Source organism: Pongo pygmaeus, chromosome 16, assembly GCF_028885625.2.
Source record: "Pongo pygmaeus isolate AG05252 chromosome 16, NHGRI_mPonPyg2-v2.0_pri, whole genome shotgun sequence".
Lineage (NCBI taxonomy): Eukaryota > Metazoa > Chordata > Mammalia > Primates > Hominidae > Pongo > Pongo pygmaeus.
Window position 1 is genome coordinate 68739115 of NC_072389.2, and position 20375 is coordinate 68759489.

Genomic DNA, 20375 nt, shown 5'->3' on the forward strand with positions numbered 1-20375 from the left:
TTGCTGGGTGGGGAATGAGGCGGGGACAAAAAGGCTCTGCAGTCATTTACACACTGGTGTCAAGGCCTGCATCAGGTTCCTTCTGGAAACGAGGTTTATTACAGGGAGGCGGGTGGGGTTTCCAGGCTGCCAAAGGTAAAGGGTGACGATCTGTTTGCTTTTGCTTCTCCATTTCTAACTCCCTCTTAGGTTCTCATGACCTGTGACCTTAGAGTATGTTCATCGTGGAGAGGCTCTGCCCACCTCTCTCTGGACTTCTCTGTGTCTGCTCCCAGCCCTCCTTTTCGTTCCAGCAGCGCTGAGCTGCTTGCATCCTGCAGACACACCAAGCTGCTTCACATCTCCCTGAAACACCCTCCCCTCCGCTGGGGCAGGGCAAAGGGTTTCCCCCTCTTCTGTGCTCCTATACAGCCTTTGCATTTCTCTTCCTTGTAGCAGCCACACTGATCAAAGCAATATTGTCTGCCTTTCCACCCCAATAGTCCAGTGGTTCTCAACGCGTGGCTCCAGACAAGCATTATCATCACCGCCTAGGAACTCATTCAAAATGCAGAGTCTCGGGCCCCACCCCAGGCCTGCGGAACCGGACACTCTGGGGGTGGTGCCCAGCATCTGCCGTTGGACAAGGCTGCCAGGCGATGCTGCTGCAGGCTGAGGCTGAGAAGTGCTGCACTAGACTGTCAGCTCGCTTTCTGCATGCGTGTACACCTGGCTCCTGCTGCAGAGCCTGGCACACTGAAGGGTTCAACAAATGGCTCTCAAACTAAGCAACAAACAACAACAAATCACTAAGTTAAACAAACTGCTGACATGCTAACAGCCTAACCCCTATCATGAAAACTAGCCAGGCCTGAGCCCCGCATCAGTGCTCACCACATGTTATCCTCCTTCATCTTCCTTGGCCCATTCATGTGAGGAATCGTGCTAGATGTGAAAGTGTTAAGTCCACAGCCCTGTAGCCACCGCCCTCGCAAGACATCCTGCTCTATCTTTCTTAAACATAATATTCAAACAGGGGGCTGCAGGCTCAGGCAAGGACTGGTAACCATCTCTGAAAAGAAAGGACTACAGATACCATCTTTTTCATGCACTGTTATATGCATAACATTTACATGATTAAATATGGTGTTGGAAGTAATTTTTATTCAGTGTTGACCATCAGAAACATGGTCATGTTTCTAACCATATTTTCATGGCGTAATCTCTTTTTAAAAATTGTTGGCTGGGCACGGTGGCTCACGCCTGCAATCCCAGCACTTTGGGAGGCCGAGGAGGGCAGATCACCTGAGGCCAGGAGTTGGAGACCAGCCTGGCCAACATGGTGAAACCCCGTCTCTACTAAAAATACAAAAAATAGCTGGGCATGGTGGCATGCGCCTGTGGTCCCAGCTACTCGGGAGGCTGAGGCAGGAGAATCGCTTAAATCCAGGAGACAGAGGTTGCCGTAAGCTGAGATTGCGCCACTGCACGCCAGCCTGGGTGACAAGCATCTCAAATAAAAAATAAAAAATTGTAGTAAAATATACATAACAGAGCTTTTTCATTATCTCAAACATTTATTGTTGGTGGGAACATCAAATAGTTTGGTGGTGACTTAAAACGTTAAAATAGAATTACCATATAATCCAGCAATTCTTTTTTTTTTGAGACAGAGTCTCTTGCTCTGTCACCCAAGCTGGAATGCAGTGGTGTGATCTCAGCTCACTGCAACCTCTGCCTCCTGGGTTCAAGCGATTCTCGTGCCTCAGCCTCCCAAGTAGCTGGGATTACAGATGCCCACCACCACACCCAGCTAATTTTTGTATTTTTAGTAGAGACGGGGTTTCACCAGTCTCGATCTTCTGACTTCAAGTGATCTACCCACCTTGGCCTGCCAAAGTGCTGGGATTACAGGTGTGAGCCTGGCCTGATCCAGTAATTCTAATCCTAGATATAGATCCCAAAGTATTAAAAGCGGGGATTCAAAGAGATACCTGTACACCCGTGTTCATAGCAGCATTATTTATATTAGTCAAAAGGTGGAAATAAGTCAATTGTCCATCAACAGATGAATGGATAAACAAAATGTGGCACAGACACACAATGGAATATTGTTTAGCCATAAAAAGGCTGATCTCATTTTAATGTACCATTTCTTTTCCAAGAATCTAACCCACCAGATGCTTGAGAGGAGCTGGGATAGGTCTTTTTATATTCACGACACCCTTTATGGAACCAAACTTATGCCAGATGCTCAGTGAATACTCACTGGTTGAGAAAAACTCTGTAGTTTACTTGGCCTAGACTTGAATAGTGGTTGCCAGAACTTGAGCGCCCATCAGAATCTCCTAGAGGGCTTGTTCCCACACAGACTGCTGGGCCACACCCTCAGAGTTTCTGATTCAGTACTTCACGGACGGAGCCCCAGAATCTGCATTTCTAACACATTCCCAGGTGATGCTGCTGCTGCTGCTGCTGGGTCCAGGAACCACATTTAGAGAACCCCTAGCCCAGAGCCATATTTCTCAATCGCGGCTGCACAGTAGAATCTCCAAGAGCTCCTGATTTTGCTCCCAGCCCCAGTCCCTGAGATCAGGATTAATTGATCTTGCTGTTGAGGTGGGAGGTGATTGTCACGTGCAGCCAAAGTAGAGAAGAGCTGCTGTGAAACCCTCAGCACACTGAAGGCCTTGTGGTTCTTATGAGCAGAGCCAGGGCCTTTTTCTCTCTGGTCTCAGGGTGAAGTTGCTCTCTCTTTTTTTTTTTTTTAATTAATGTTTTATTGTGGTAAAATACGTAGAGCATAAAACTACCATTAGTAAAATTTAGTATATTCACAATGTTGTGCAACCATTACCCCTACTTAGATCCAGAACATTTCATCATCCCAAAGGAAACCTCATACCTGTGAAGCAGTCACTTCCCACTCTCCCTGCTCTCAGCACCGGGCAACCACTAATCTGCTCTCTGCCTCCATGGATTTGCCTCTTCCGGATAGTTCATATAAACAGAATCATACAATATGTGGTCAACTGCAGGTGGCTTCTTTCATCTAGCGTAATGTTTCCAAGGTTCATCCATGTTGTAGCATTCCTTTCTACACAATAAAAAGGGCCTTCATGCCTTTTTATGATTGCATAATATCCCATTCTATGGATATACCACAATTTGGTTATTCATTCATAGGACTGCATTTTATTGTAGTTCAAATACTTGACTCTGGTTAAATTGCTACGAATTCTCTTGTGTAAAATAGTTATTGACCGAAATAAAATGTTGGTGTTTCTCCTGTTTGAGTTTTAGAAAATAAGCTGTGCAGAGTGCTGCGAGGCAGCTGGAAGGAAAGGAAGATGGAGAAAATACAGCCTGGTTTCCAGAAAATGAGGGCCTTGGGTCAATGAGGCTATTATTTGTGACAAGCTCTTGAGTGAAAAGAGAAAACTTCAAATGATCATGATCATAAAGCCATATTCCACACAGGGTGATGTAGCTATGTTCCCCGGCACTCACGGGAAACCAGTGGGAGAGCGAATACTGTGGGCAGAGGCTGCTTTTGTGACAGGCTCCTTTCCTGGCAGAGAGAGAGACTTGAAAATGTCACAGGTGCTTTTCATCACTGGTACAGCTGTCTCCCCTGGCTGACAAAAAAAGTCTCCCTCTCCCCATCCGCCTTCCCAGCACTCATCTTTGTGAAGAGTGCGAAGCGGTAGGTGAGAAGCCATGACTTGATTTGGCATTTAGACAGGAGGCCGGGAGAAATTGGGGTATCTAAATTGAATGTGACCTTGAACTAACTCTCAGCTGTGGACATCCAGTGTCTACTTCCTCAGGCGAGTACCCCTTTTTGCCCCTGACCTGATTACTCTCGTCTCCTCGGCCGAGCATCTTCAAAGAACTGTGTGCATGCCCGCATCTGTGTCTTCACTTCCCATTCAGACCTCCCTGCTCTTCCACGCCCACGTCCCACTGAGTCCGCATAGACTCTTCGGCCCTCGCACTTCAAGCAGCCCTTGACCCTGGTGGCACTAACCCCCCACTCCCGATTTCTGAACCCTCTGTTTCTGGGGACGCTGCTTTGTTGAACTGTCCTCCCATTTCCCTGCCCTTTCTCAGATCTCTGTGGCCACTTGCCCCTCAATGTCAGCTGTCACGGTGGTTTTGTCGTTGGCCCCTTCTTCTTCTTACAGACACACTCCCCTGGGGTGAAGCTGTCCCCTCCCATGGCTTCAACACCAGCTCTGCCCCTGCCCAGGTTTCCTCTGAGCTCCAGACCACCTGCCTACTGGCTACCCTCTTTGGATAACCCATGGGATCCTAAAACCAGATCTGGCTGGAAGGGGACTCAGGCAAGCAAATCATTTTTTAAAATAACCAAACTCACCATCTTTTCCTCCCCCTTCCTCCCTCCAAAGCTCCCCCCAACCCTCTATGTCAGCTGGTAATACCAGCCACCACACCAAATGCCTGGCGATCACAACTGACTCGTTCCTCTCCTCTCCTTCAACCCTCATTTCCAGCCATCACCTAGAATCACCAGTTGTTAACATTTTGCACACTTGCTTTCTCTCACGCACTCTACTGTGTATATGTATATGTGCCCTAACCCTAACCATATATATGTACACACACATACACACACACAAATATATATATACACATACAACCTCACTCCCGTCATGAGAAACCCTCAGACAAATAAAAATCGAGGGACATTCTCTAAGATCTGTATGCTATATGCTACAAGGTCTGTTCTACATGCTTCAGAAATGTCAAGGGCATAAAAGGTCTAAAGAGATACCACAGACAAATGCCATCTGGATTGAATCCTGGATCAGAAAAAAAATGCTATCAAGGGTAGTATGAAGTTTGTTTTAAACTTGACTGCCACTCTCCCAACTGGCACAGCCCTTGTTCAGACCACTTGCCCCACAGCTGTACCCCTCATTGGCCGTGTTTCTCCAGGCTCATCCTCCAGCTCTCCACTCTCCACAACAGTACACACCAGATCCAGACAGTTCTCTGCTGAAAGTTCTTCAGTGGCTCCTTGAGATAAATATCAAGCTCTGTCATGTAGCACACAAGACCCTCACAATCCCACTCCCTTCTCCAGGCTTTGCTTTCCCCACTCATCACCTGTCCAAAAGTGTGGAGGGTCAGAGCTTTTATCCTGCTTGCAAGTTAACAAGTTAGTCTGCCAGTTTCATGGATATCGGCAGAAGACATGAGATGCCTGGGTCAGAGACAAAGGACAGTTTAATACTCACAGCAGTAGCCAGAGTAACATTTGCACCTGTTTCCCCAGCCCCAATTCCACAGAATGATATGTGGACCAAGTGACACTGGCACATGCAAACTGCTCAGCATCATTGGCTGAGGAACTCAAGGCTTGGGAAACCTCATTCTTTTAAAGGGGGCAGCTAGCAAACCTGTCCAACATTTACCTCTGAAAGGAGACATGATCTTTATTATGCTGACAGCAAATAAATCGCTCTTTGCCCTGCAGGGAGATATTGTCACTATCATCTAAGACTGTTACATAAACATCCTTTAAAAGCAAGTCTGGAACAAAACCTGTCTAGTGTCTCTGTTCACAGATATGCTGAAACATGAAAGACCCGTGGAGAACTGTCTCCCAACACCACCCCTCAAACATTAGGCTGCCGATTCTCTAATTGTGCCACGTGCTCTCGTCTGCTTTTTAGGGCCTCTTTTGCCTGCAATGTGATGCCATCCTCATCCCTAAAACACACACCACCCATGCACATAAATACTCACATATTCTCCTTGCCCTGCTAACTCCTGTGTGTTTCCAGAATTAGCTCTTCAGGCAAGACTTTGCTGACAGCCACGCATTCCCCCGAATTGAGGTTATTTGTCCCCTCTGTGTTCCACAACACCAGCACACGTCATCATAGCACTTAATGTGCTTCATTGTAATTACCTGCTTATATGTCTACCTGCCCCTCACCTACCAGCTCACTGAAGGCAGGGGCTCTGTCTCTGGTTCCCTGTGACCAGCCCACAAAGGGATTCATCAAAGACTGGAGGAGAGAATAAGCAAATCGGTGAATAAACTATTATTTTAAAGCTGTCAACAGTTTCTTCCTGACACTTGAGGTGGCATCGGATGTAAATACAGTGAAGCTGGAAAGCTAGCATGGGGCCAGAGGTGGGGGGATTCATAAGCATCTTCCACACTCTGGGGGAGGCCCTCTCTGGGCTGTGGAAGGTAGCTCTTTGATAGACCCTCTTAGCTACACAGATGTGAGGCAGGGAGCTGCCCAGTAGAAGTGTAGCTCCCAACGGAGCAGTCCAGATGCTGCTGCTTCGAGGTGAGATGCTCTGTTTAATGATACAATAATACAAACTGGATGCATCTTTAGCAGTTTGTGCCTTTGCAAAGAACACTGTTTTTCAAAGGATGAAGTTAAGCCATCCTAGACCGGATTGCTGTTGCCCCACCTGTGATGTTATTTTAGACTAAGCCAGTGATTTTCAACTGGGGCGATTTTGCCCTTCAGGGGACATTGGCAATGTCTGAAGACATTTTCAGCTGTCACAACTTGGGGGGTGCTACTAGCACCTAGTGGGCAGAGGCCAGGGAGTCTGCTAAGGATCCTGCAATGTGCAGGACAGTCCTGCACAACAGAGAGTTATCCTGCCCAAAATATCCACAGGGAAGAGACTGGAAGGTCGAGACTGGACTATTGTGATTGTCCCCTCAGGGCTGTGAGGAAAGAGGAACCAGAGCATGCCCCACAGCGGAGGTTGATCTTGAAGGAGTTGGCTCCTCTCCCTGTCAGTCATTCTCTGGGGCAGGAAAGAGTGATGGGAGAACACAGTCAGGAGGGACTCCAGTCCATGGGACACAGCATGATGGCAGTGCCTCCTGGCATTGAGGAGGCAGGATGTGATCACTGCCCTCAGGGAGCACTGATCACACAAACAGCTGTGTTAGATGTTCCTTTTAGGTTGTCATTGTCTAAGCATTCATCATAGGACCTCATTCAAATTTTGTTAAATTCAAGAACTAGTGGGGTTTCTTTCCCTTTTCTTTGTTTAAGCTACCATTTAATGAGCACTTTCTATGTGCCAGGCGTCATTCTATATCAGGGGTTGGCTAACTTTTTTGCAAAAGGCCAGAGAGTAAGTTTTTGAAGCTTTGCGGGCCCTGTGGTTTCTGTCACTACCAGCTCTGCTATTGTAGCCCAAAAGCAGCCACAGAGAATGTGCAAACAAATGAATGTAGCTGTGTTCCAAAGAAATTTATTTATAAAACAGGTGTTGGGCTGGATTTGACCCATGGGCCACAGTTTGTCAACTGCCATTCTGTAAGCTTAACATGTGTTAATTACTGCAATCTGAATGCCAATGCTATGATATAGAGACTGTGTTCCATTTAATAGACAAAGGAACCCAGGCACAGAAGGATTGACTAATATGGCCAAAGTCACACTGCCAGTGAGTAGCAAGCCTGAGCTCTGAACCATGACAGTTCACATCCTCCACGACAGCAGCCTCTCAATGCTCTTTGGAGGGTCCAGAGCCCAGGCAGTAGCAACGGCTACGAGGTGGTGAGAGGTGACCAGCAGATAAGCCCTGGGCAATGGTCCAGAGCTGGAGGGAGTGGAGAACTAGCCATTTGTGACTCTGTGAACAATCCCTGGGGAGTCTGGAAATTACCCAAAGAGGGGATCTGATAAAAGACAGAACTTCCTGAAGTTCCCCAGGATGAAGCCTGAACTAAAGTGAAGATTGACTGGCCGCTGAATGTTGACCTGATGCTGGCTCAATGTTTCACGTAACAGCTTTCACAATAAGGATGTTCTTTCTGATATCCTACCTATAGCACTCTTGCTACTATTTAAAGTTTTCATTTATAGTAAAAAAACCACAAAAAAATTTTTTTGCTTTTTCATAGTTCTTCTTAAACCTGAAGACCTTCATCCTGGCTACTTCTGTCTCTTCTCTAGAGATGCGTGAAGTATAGCGGGAAGGTCGAGGGCTTTGGAAGCGTTCGACCAACCTGCCAATCACAGCTCTGCCACCGACTAGCTATGTGACCTAGGGCACATTTCTTCGCTTCTCTGGGCTTCACTTACAAAATGGAAGTGGCAGCACCTATCTCACTGGGTGCTGTGCTGTGAGGAATCACTGCGTAAGAGCCGTGTCTAGACAAGGTAGACTCTCACGCACGCTGGGCCCCAGGCCCTCCTGAGTTGATTGGTCTCAGTTCTTTCTTTTTTTCTTAGGGGCTGGTTTCCAACCTTTCAGAGCAACTTCTCTCTTTCACTTCACGAAAAACAAATCTAAGGTTTCCTACATGTCTCCTTTCACTTCTAATGAGATGCGCATGGTGATGTGGCATTTCCTTTCAGGCTGGTTTCACCTCTGAAATCCGACCATGCCAGATCAATGTCACCTTCTCTCCGGTGCCTTCCCTGAGTCCCAGAGCCAAAAATAAATAGAGAAATAACCCATTCTTTCCTCATTCATCAACAAGTGTTTCCTGAGCACCTCACTTGGGCCAGGCTATGTGCATCTATCTGCCTATGCAGCTGCTGTGGGGACGCTGACCCCTAGGCTGTGCAGACACACCCTCCTTCTAGATAACTCTTCTTTAGGGTACAAATGGCTCCTTGGTCACCCTCTGTTCCTCTTGGAAGTCCTAGAACACTGCTGTGCATGCAGCAGGCTCAAGCTCAAAAGCCACCATTGACTGAAACAATTCAGCAGTGATAATTTGACAAGTGATAATCAGCCTTTGCAGGAAAGCCAACACCTGATTATTAACCCAAGAAGTACCCATGCCATCATGGGACAGTTATGTGGCAGGAAACAGTTGATGCCTATAATTCTTAACTTTTTACCAGGGCATAACAAGTTTTCTGACCAGGCATCTGTGCAGATGCAGTCTGACCAAGTGATGGGTCGCTCCCTGCTTCATCCTTGCTGATGTACAAGTTAAGCATTCCACTAAAAGGCTTATCAAGAGTGAGAGACTTGGCCGGATGCGGTGGCTCACGCCTGTAATCCCGGCACTTTGGGAGGCCGAGGTAGGCGGATCACCTGACGTCGGGAGTTCGAGACCAGCCTGACCAACATGCAGAAACCCCATCTCTACTAAAAATACAAAATTAGTCGGGCGTGGTGGCGCATGCCTGTAATCCCAGCTACTTAGGAGGCTGAGGCAGGAGAATCACTTGAACCCTGGAGGCGGAGGTTGCAGTGAGCCGAGATTTTGCCAGCCTGGGCAACAAGAGCGAAAATCTGTCTCAAAAAAAAAAAAAAAGGCGGGAGGCGGTGAGGAGACTTGGCTAGGTTCGGTGGCTTACAATCTTAGAGCACTTTGGGAGTCCAAGGCAGGTAGATCACTTGAGCCCAGGAGTTTGAGACCCACCTGGGCAACACAGTGAAACAGTGAAACCCCGTCTCTAGAAAAACAAACAAACAAACAAACAAACAAAAAAACAGTGGGAGACTCTTAGGAAACTGCCACAAGGAGTCTCTTTAAGATTTCACCTAAGCACAGTTTCAAGCAGGGAGCTATAAATGCACATATGAGTAATTCAGAAACCAGCTGAGAGGTGGGGTCCCAGTTAAACTGTACAGGAGACGCAGCTGGGAGTGTGTGTGAGTACAGACACACCTTAGAACACAGACACGCAGATGAACACAGATTGGGGGGTGTGGGCGCTCCTCTTCAATCAGTCTTTGCAGCCTGGGCTCTTGCCTCGCAGTGTGCCATTCTCATATGGTATCTGCTCACCGAATCACGGCTTGCTGCCCAGGCCCTGCAGTCCTGGCTCATTGTCCAGGCAAGTTTCTGGCATATGACTCTTCACTGTGCATGGCCTGTCCTCTGTGTTCCCTCTTCCAATGTGGTCCTGTCCAGTGCTGATCACTGCACTCCCTCCGCTGCCCGACCTCTTCCTAAGATGTGTTCCTGAGGGCACTGTTTCAAGATTGTTCCTGGAGGAAGTCCTGCACCTCTTTCAGCCCCGTGCTGCTGACAGCAACAACAACTGGATTCTATTTTGTCTTCCTAGCAACTGCACTGGTGTGTGTGTGTTTGTTTGTTTGTGTTGCGACAGGGTCTGTCTCCGTTGCTGGGGCTGAGTGCAGTGGCACAATCACAGTTCACTGCAGCCTCAAACTCCTAGACTCAAGTGATCCTCCCACCTCAGCCTCCCAAAGTTCTGGGATTACAGGCGTAAGCCACCTCACCCGGCCACACTGGTCTTTGATCCACATTTCCCATGAGCATGTCACAACCAACAGTGTAAAATATTTATTTATGTCAACAGGTATTAAGTCTGTTGTGTTTTCTTTAACTGCTAAGCCTTTGATCCTGATGAGGGGGAAGAAAAGCAAGTGAACTTGGCATAATTTGTTCCTGGCAAATCTACACTATTTACTCTTCAAAAAAAAATCCCTGCATTTCCTCAGTGGCATGAGGTGTAGTGCAGGGCACACAGTGCCTGGCATAAAACAAGTATCCACCAAAGGACTGGGAAAGAACACCGGGCGGGAGTCAAGAGGCCCAAGTTCTGACTCTGCTTCTCAGGCTGCTGGAGCCACCTGACAGTTCTGAGCTTTCCTGGCTTCAGTTGTAAACAGGGGCAGGGCTTGGTGACATGAGCTTCCACTCCCCTGCCTGCGGCCCACCTAGGCAATAATGGCTGTCTGGGCGCCTGTTTGAATACTTGTGAAGCCCAGCAGAGATGGGGCTTTCAGCCACAATCAGTCTGCTCCAGGCAATTGCAATGTCGGGTATCTACATTTCTGGCCCAATTATATCAAAAGGTCAGGACCCCCATTGCTCCTCCCTTGGTCCAGATCCTCTCCCTTTCCCCTACATCCCTCTGGTCTCCCTTCCTCTGGGGTTTCACACTCAATCCATTCTCCACCCTGCAGCTGGGATGATCCTCCTAAAATGCTAATCCCAGTTTGTCAGTGTTCTACTTAGAAGGTCCAGCAGTGGGCCAGGTGCAGCGGCTCATGCCTATAATCTCAGCACTTTGGGAGGGCAAGGCCGGGAGATCACTTGAGTTCAGGAGTTTGAGAGCAGCCTGGCCGACATGGTAAAACCCCATCCCTACTAAAAATACAAAAAATTAGCTGGGCATGATGGCGCGTGCCTGTAGTCCCAGCTACTTGGGAGGCTGAGGCACGAGAATTGCTTGAAACTGGGAGGCAGTGGTTGCAGTGAACTGAGATTGCAACCCTGCACTCCAGCCTGGGTGACAGTGCGAGACTATCTCAAAACAAACAAACAACCAAACAAAAAAACACAGGTCCTGCAGTTCCCTGCTGCCTCTAGAACGAGGTCCTGGCTCTTTGGCTGGCTCAGCTCCTCACACTCTGGCCCCAAGCCCCTTCCCTCCTCACTGAGGTCCTCGGTAATCTCCAGAACATAGCAGCTTCCTTCTTTGCACAGGCTGTCCCTTTGTCCCAAAGGCCCTCCATCCCCTGCCCTTTGCCTGGCTTGCTCTTATGTGTCCTTCAGGTCTCATCTTGGACATCACCTCCCCCAGGAAGCCTTCTTTAATCCTTTCCTCCAAAATACTGAGTGAGGTCTCTCTCCTCTGCACTGTAAGGCCCTGTTACTTGCTCTGTCCTCCAGATTCTTAGTCTCATAATGGTAGGGACCAAGCCTTGTCAACCATTTCCTGAGCACCAATACTTATCCGTTTCTTTAGTCCAATATTTGGCACTTAGTCTTCACTAAATAAATATTTGTGGAATGAATGTGAACCATTTATCTCAGGCAAGTTGAAAACTTTGGTTGGCTTTTACGTCTGCCTTTGATTAATAACAAGTGGGAAATTTTAAACTATTTCATTACTATATAAATTTGTTTAAAAACTGTTTAAATCATGGTATCCATGTGGTGGGGGAAGGCAGAATAAAACAGTGGTGAAAATGTAGGGTACCACTAGACTAAGGCTCTTTCTAGATGAAAATCCAGAAATCTGTTACAAGGTTTTGGCTCAGGATCAGGAAATAAGATCCCCAAGCTAGAAGGGTAACACTAAGGTGGCTTATTTATTTATTTTACTTTATTTTTTGAGATGGACTCTTGCTTTGTCGCCCAGACTGGAGTGCAGTGGTACGATCTTGGCTCACTGCAGCCTCTGCCTCTTAGGTTCCAGCGAGTCTCCTGCCTCACCTTCCCAAGTAGCTGAGATTACCGGCACATGCCACAATACCCGGCTAATTTTTGTATTTTTAGTAGAGATAGGGTTTCACCATGTTGGCCAGGCTGGTCTTGAACTCCTGACCTCGAGTGATCCACCCACCTCGGCCTCCCAAGGTGCTGGGATTACAGCTGTGAGCCACCGCGCCCAGCCACTGTGGCTTCTTTAGATTTGCAGGTCATAGAAGAATAGACATTTGCTCAAGTTGGAGACATCAATTTGCCTCTGGGCTTCCTGGTGACCAAAGCCAAAAGAGTCAACAGTAAACACTGCCTCATACTTGCTTCAAAACTTTCTTCTACGACATTGAGAGTTCCATCTTTTCTCCTTTCTCCATTTCTGATGGAGTTTCCAGAAAAGTGGTGTGCCAACGAGGGGCCACCCTGGGAAGGCACCAGGCCCCACTTGCCAATGCCACCATGACCTTATGTAAGGAAATCTCACTGTCATCATTACCGAGGAGACTTTGCAGAGCCCTGTGTCCTAGAAGGAGGGGGCAGCATGTGCCACTTGCCCTGAATCTGCAGGTATCTTTCTGAGAACCGGATGGGTTGCATCCATTTCACCCAGAAGCCACATAGCTGACCTAGTTACAAGTTAATAATTGCAAAATTGTTTAAAAGTTAAAATGAGCTAAGTGATCTACGTATTTGGAGTTACACCAGCTCTGAGTCAACATTTATAGACTCAAGGAGGTAGCAGCTAGTATTTGTTTCTTCCTGGTTGGCATAAATTGAATGCTTGTCAGGTAATTGGAAAGTTTTCTCCTTAAATGAATACTTACATAAACTGAAAAAAACTAGTGCCTAAATTACTTTGTTTTTACATACTTGTGAGAACGACCCAACATCACCAAAAAGTATATGTGAACTGTGAATCAACTGCAAGTTGGAAAAAGCTATAGTTCAAGATCTGACATGGTTCCCCATCATACTTATGTGCTGTGTCAGACCAGGTGCAAAATGGCCGTTATTTTTATACCGTTTTGACTCCACTGTTTTCAGTATTGTTGAAATTAATCATTTCAGCCCCTTTCTATGTGTTCTTAATATCTAACATGGTGCTTCTCTGTATTTGTGGAATAGCTATCATATTCCATTGCTTCTCGATGCAACTGATAACAAGATATATCCCAATTTCAGAGATGCTAAAATGTGGGGAAAGTGGACATCTTAAGAACCAATAAAATAGGACCTTTGACTGTAGCAGGTGCTATCTCTCTTTCTTGACCTGGTGGTGTGGCCCCTGGAAGAGTCTGGCCATGGTGCCTGGGCTCCACCGTGGTGCCTGCACCCTTCGCCCAGCAGTTGCCCCTGCAGAGGAAGAGAGTAACAGACCAGGAAGGAGGCCCCTGCTCCTTCTGAGACTGCAGGATCCCGTGGAAACATTCTCTGATCTATTCTCTTCCTCAAGGAAAACCAGGACTTTCTCCTTCCTGCCCGCAGCCACCTTCCCACTCATGCTTTGAATTCAGCCTTTTTGCTTGAAAGATTTATTTTGAGCAGGTTCACAGGGCAGCACACTGGCTCCTCCTCTTAAGGGGATGCGTTGCCAAAAGCTCTGGCCAGCTCTTGCAGAAGCCGTGCCCTGCCCTCACCTGAATGCCCGGGGCTCAAGACCAGCAGGTAGCAGGAGGGTCAAGTCGGAGCACAGCCAGAAGCCTGAAGGGCCCTGGCAGGACAGCCCCACAGCTCCTCCTTCCTCCTCATCTGCCAGCCCGCTGCACCTGCGGTTCCAAGGCTTGATGCTGCCCCAGTGGGAAAAGGGCGCTGCATGGGGCTAGGCTGGTGTAGCTCAGATCCCAGATAGCTCAGCCCCAAGTTTCTTCCTAGGCTCAGGCCTCCACTCCTGAACCCCAAACCAGGCTCAGCCCCCATGGGCTAGACAGGGAACCAGAGGATTTGCCTGCTCTCTGGGAGACTTCAGGGGCTTGGCTGAGGCGGCCATGGTTATGGAACCAGATATCTGGTTCCTAGATGCCAGGAAAGCACCAGGGAGATGAGACCTGACTTCACCTTGGTCTGAAGGACCAGGCTAGAAAGGACATTCTGGCCTGTGAGGCCCTTGGGACAAGAGCTTGCAGTCCTTGTGTTTTTTAAATTCCTTTCTTACTCAAAAAGGAAATACCCTTTGTTTATTGAAAATATAAAAGGAATATTTCCTGGCTGTAAAAACTCACAATTCAGAAAAGCGTGAAGAAGCAGAACCCTTCCTAACAAAAATAGAGCTCTCATGTGTTTGGTGCTGTAGAGTTTACAAGGCCTTTCCCTCCATATTAGTTCATTTAATCTGCACCATAGCTCTGCGAGGCAAAGAGAAAGAAACGACAGTTAGCTCTGTGAGTATGTGCTAGGCCCTGTGTGAGCCTCTCTCCATGTGTTATCTTATTTGATCCTTACCAAAACCCTCTGAAGCACAGCTGGGATTCTCAAACTTGAGTGAGCAACAGAATCACCTGGAGGACTTGTTAAAACAAATTTCTGGGCCCCGCACCCCAGAGTTTCTGGTTAGCAGGTAGGCCTGGGATGGGCTGAGAATTTGCATTTGGCTTAGGTGATGCTGATGCTGCTGGCCCAGGGACCACACTTTGAGAACCACTGATGTAGATGCCATGATTCTCATCTTGTAGCTAAGAAACCAAGGCTCAGAGAGGTCGTTACTTTCCTAAGGCGCACCAGACAGAAAGTGGCCTAGCAGATATTTCCATGGAGGTCGCCTGGTTCTGGGGTCTCTAAAGTTTCCGCTTCTTCCTCCTGGTTTTCTGCCTCATCCTCTGTTCCACTGTGCCTGTCTTTAGGAACGAATGCTAGCTTCCCTATGTTTTTACTCAGCTGGTGAGGCCAGCTGTGAACACAAAAATGTAGGCGTTTTGGCAGCCACAGGCCAAAAGCCTCCAGGATACGCACAAACCCCAATTCTGCAATTCAGGAAAGATGAGAAGTAACTATGAGTGGGCGGGCCACACCATATCCAGACAGACCCTAGATGTCACAACTTCAATTAGAAGTAACTGGAACTACAACAGATTTAATCCAAGATAGGGGGTCGGATTTCTACCCTCAGCAGAAATCCGTGGGACTTGGGGATAGGGATTCAGTGTGCTGGCATGAAAAACATGTCTGCCAGGCACGGTGGCTCACCCCTGTAATCCCAACACTTTGGGAGGCCGAGGCGGAAGGCTCATTTGAGTCCAGGAGTTCAAGACCAGTCTGGTAATGAAGCCTGTGTCTACTAAAAAATTTAAAAATTAGCCCGGCATGGTGGCACACGTCCTAGCTACTTGGGAGGCTGAGACAGGAGAATCCCTTGAGCCCAGGAGATGGAGGCTGCAGTGAGCAGCGATCGTGCCACTGCACTCCAGCCTGGGTGACAAAGCCCTGTCTCAAAAAAAAAAAAAAGAAAAAAAGAAAAGAAAAGCATATCTGGGCTGGGCACGGTGGCTCATGCCTGTAATCCCACCACTTTGGGAGGCCAAGGCAGGTGGATCACCTGAAGTCAGGAGCTCGAGACCAGCCTGGTCAACATAGCGAAACCCCGTCTCTATTACAAATACAAAGATTAGCCGGGCGTCGTGGTGGGCGCCTGTAATCCCAGCTACTTGGGAGTCTGAGGCAGGAGAATCGCTTGAACCTGGGAGGCGGAGGTTGCAGTGAGCCAAGATCGCAACAGTGCACTCCAGCCTGAGCGACAGAGCGAGACTCCATCTCAAAAAAAGAAAAAAAGAAAAAGAAAAACATGTCTGGCCTTTTCCAGCTCTCCTGAAAGTACTTTGTGCCCCTTATTCATCCTCAGGATGGCAGCTGGGAGTCGCGAGAAGTGGCTGGAGTGTTTTGAGATGGTCAAGCCTCTCTCTCTTTGATAGAGACAAGAGCCCTTGGTCTATTAATTGCAGGTATTCCCTGCTGTGTTGAGTTCTCCCCTGAGTTCTCACTGCAGCCTGCTTTTTATATTGCAATTCAGGTGTGAGGTCACACAGTGCCTTTATCACTGCTGAAGAATAGAAAGTCAAGAGTTTGCTTCCTGGCCTGCTTTCATGTGTTCCATTTCTAGTTCTGTGTGGGAAGAGGCTGAAAGGGTGTCTGGAGCCCCAAGAAAGTTCATTAAAGAAACTAAATATTTCCGCAGATACAGGACAGAAGGCAGGTGGAGGCGCAGGCCTGGAGGACTTCAGGGACATGAAAATGAGGTTTGCCCCAGTGGAGGATATCCCCCGATTTCCAAAGGAAATTCTTTAAGATGGACAATCTATTGTCTGGGAGAGGAACCAAGGAGTGCAGCAAAAGGAATGCACAGCACTGCCCGGGTCACACCGAGTCCTGCCAGAGCCGAGGGCCGAGGGCCGGCCTGCCCCAACAGAGAACTGGGCAGGCTGACCTGTAAGCATGTGCGGCCACAGCCACGGCCAGCCACCCGGCACCCCTGTGCCAGGCCACCCTCTTTCCAAGGTTTCCTGAACAGGATGGAGGGGCTGGCCTCGCGGGTGCCCTTTGGGGCTGTGACAGGGGTTGGCGCACCCTCCAAAAGGAAGGCTTGTCACCATGTTCTTCTGCCATACCATTGCCTTTAAGACTTCCCAGATCTTGAGCAAACAGGGGTTTTCATCTATTTCTCAACCAGCTCACATCCAAGAAGCAGCAAGCCAATATCTGATATCATCAGGGATGAAACACCACGCCCATTCTCAGCTAACATGATGTGCTCTCGGGTCTAGCTCCAATACAGTCATTCTTTCTGGTTGCTCTGTTGTTTTGAACACACTGGGGTTTTTTTGTTTTGTTTTTGGGTTTTGTTTTGTTTTGTTTTGGTCTGGTTTTTTCTTGGGGAAGGACTAAAAAAGCTGTCAGAGTAAGGATGAATCTCCCACTAAAAAAGCTGTCAGAGTAAGGATGAATCTTCCAGCCAGCTGGAACTTTGTAACTCTTTTATTGAATATGAAATACGTACAGAAAAGTGTGTAGACCATAAGCAAACAGCTGGATGAATGCTCAAAAATTGACTGCAGCACCCACACCAAGGACCTGAACGTGCCCACAACCCTTCCTGCCTCCTTCCGGTCATCTTCATCCCCCACAGGGCACATATTCTGATACCTTAGCAGGCTGGAGTTTGTCCTTAGCTCACATGACAACCTGACCTGCAGCTGCCCTCAGTTCAGAGCAAGTGAAGCTGCCAGGCTCAGCAGGTTGATGCGGGACTGATTTCCGGCGGGGAAGGTCCATGTCACATCCCCAGCCTCTCTCTCATGATGCCACCTCAGCCATGCTAAGCCCAGCAGACATTCAGCTGCTGTTTCAGCACCCTAGGAGGGGCGCAAAGAGGTGGCGCTGGCCCCATCTTGGCAGTCAGATGGTCCTCCTCTCTCCAGGGAGGAGCCATCCATGCAGTCAGCCTGGTGACTCAGCTATGAGGATGTGGAGGTAGAACTCCCTTTTTTGTACTTCTAGAAGTCCTACCATGTGTGCCAGACAGCGGGAGGCCCCTGGAGAATGACTCAGCAGTGTACGTGCAAAGAAGCTGAGTTCTGCACATGAGCCACCATGCCCAGCACGGAGCCTTTGGTTGGACTTGCCCCATTCAGTGCGGCCCTTACTGCTTGGAAACCGTTTCCCTCCGGCACTTATGCTGGGCCCTCTGTCTACCTGTGCAGCTCTGAGCACAGGTGCCAGCTGCCAGCCAGGACCTAAGGAGGAGCTAGCCAAGACCTCAGGAGGAGTTTGCCTCCTTAGCTGTCTTCCATCTGTCCTCTCCTACACGTCCCCTCTGAGGGCTGACTCCACATCACACATGCCCGTGTCACTAATAAAAACCAGACTTGCCTTTGTGCTTACCCTACGCGTGTCCATGCATCATTAGACTCTGCCCTCTGCTTCCTCAGCAAACAGCTGCTCTAATTATGCAGGGCAGGAGGGACAGAGGGCTGGCCAGAGCTAGTAGTCAGGGAGAAATACTTCTGGACAGGTCAATGTGGCTGCACTGAGAAGCCCGCCCTTGGCGAACACCACGTCATGATGAAGAGGCAGTTAAGATTTTCTTCCCAGCCAGTCACGGGGGCTCACGCCTGTAATCCCAACACTTTGAGAGGCCGAGGTGGGCAGATTACTTGCGATCAGGAGTTCGAGACCAGCCTGACCATTATGGTGAAACCCCATCTCTAATAAAAATATGGAAATTAGCTGGGCGTGATGGCACGCCCTTGTAATCCCAGCTACTTGGGAGGCTGAGGCGGGAGAATCCCTTGGACCCAGGAAGCAGAGGTTGCAGTGAGCCAAGATCATGCCACCGCACTCCAGCCTGGGTGAGAATGAGACTCCAAAAAAAAAAAAATTTCCTCCCACACCTTCACACAATGTCTCTGTTCCCTGTCGCCATCTCATTCTGCCCAGGAGGGCTGTAACAGAGAGATAGGGATAGAGGACCCTGTGAAGATGTGATCTGTGTTTTTATCATACCTGAGAGGCCAGCAGAAGAGGAGGGGCAAGCTTCCTCTCTCTGGATAGACAGGGCTTGGGAACCATTGGTCAGTGATTCTCTGATAGAGTGCAGCTAAGAATCACTTGCGGAGTGCGTTAAGAATACAGGTTTTTCAGGCTCCCTCCCTTTCCCAGGTCTAGCCCAAGGCCTAGAAATCTGCATTTTGGGGAAGCATTCCAGGTGATCCCGATGTGGGTGATCCCAAGCGGTAGTTTGAAAAACACTGGTCTAGACAACCCCTCCCCTAGGTTACAGATGGGGAAGGTGAGGTCCCAGGGCTGAAATGGCTTACTGGGGATCATACGGAATAAAGCCTAGAACCCAAGTGCCACCTTCTTTCCATGCCTGTCACTTCCCACACACAGAACCTGCCCAAGGGGCCCTGTGGCCCAGATTCTGCGATTCTCACGTTGTCAGGTCTCTTATCCTGGCCTGGCCTTCCCCCTCACTGCCACCGCTGTAAACTGGATGTGAAGACACGGAACGGGGTTTCTCCACAGGCGGAACACCTCCCTGCCTCCCTCCATCCTTCCCCCTCCACCTCCTACCACCAAGTAACTCTTCCTAAAACACAGACTTACTCCCTGCCCTGCCCCTCCAGGAGCAGGACAGGTGGGAAAGGCCTGCCCTGCCCCTCTACACCTCCCCTGTTTGACCCAGCCTATCTCTCTGACTTCAGAGCCCGTGACTCCCCTATAAACCCTTCTCCACATGCTTTCCTCGAACACCACCTTGCTCTTTCTTGCTTCTGCTCATCATCACCTTAGCCAACAGCACCCCCTCCCCACTCACCGAATCCTCCTCATCTTCCAAGGCCCAGGTGAAAGCCCTCCTCCTCCAGGAGGCCTTCCCTGACCATCTAGCCCTAGCACACTCGTCCTCCTTTGAGCACTCAGATCTCTGAAGCATTTGTTTATGATGTTATTATTACCTATTATGTTCTGCTTTGAATTGTGAGCTTTAAGTAATTCCCAGCTATGGACCACAGCCTACCCTTCTATTACCCACCCACTTAGCAATGTGCTGTGCACATAATAAGTACATAAGGGATGTTGGCAATAACGGAGCCGTGCGGTGCTAGGGCTGAGGGGACCTTGGCCTGTGGGTAGCTGGTTGGTCAGTTCAGTGACTTTTCTATGCATCTTGGGCTGGTGAACCTCCAAAGGCTGACCTATGCAAATTGGTGTCAGATCTTTCTCTGGACGGTGCTTCCACTGTAGTAATCAACTTCCCGCCTGTCCCCACCCACAGCCATTACACCCCGTGGCTTTAACTTTGGCCACATCCCTGCTTGCTTAAAATGCTTCTTGTGCCAGTGAGTCAGTTCCACCCTTCTGCTACCAAAACAATCGATCTTGTGCATCTTCTGTGGCCGTGCCCCAACAAGACATTATCAACATTCCTTCACTTGCCAGGGGACTCGGGTGTCTGGCCTGCCACATCCATTCCAGCCAAAGACCAATTTCTAATTCACTGCAACTCTCCAGCTAAGCTGATTTCCAGCTGCTTCTCTGGCAGAACTGCCAGATGGGACTAACATGCTCTTGGAGACCGTCCCACAGAAAGCCCAGGCAACAAGCACACTGGTGCTCCTCTCGCTTCATTTAAGACAACCGTCCCTCTTTCACTAAGGACTGACCAACACCTCTTCATCCATCGCTAGCTTACAATCACGGCAACAAGAAGTTAATTCTAGACATACTGACAGCTTAAGTTCTGGGACCT

The 20375-nt window shown here is 48.7% G+C and overlaps 1 protein-coding gene across 2 annotated transcripts in view; it reads right to left on the bottom strand.

Annotated features, from left to right (window-relative positions):
- CA12 (carbonic anhydrase 12) overlaps positions 1-20375 on the bottom strand; it is a 59231-nt gene that overhangs the window by 31951 nt on the left and 6905 nt on the right. The gene's annotated exons all lie outside the window — the stretch shown is intronic.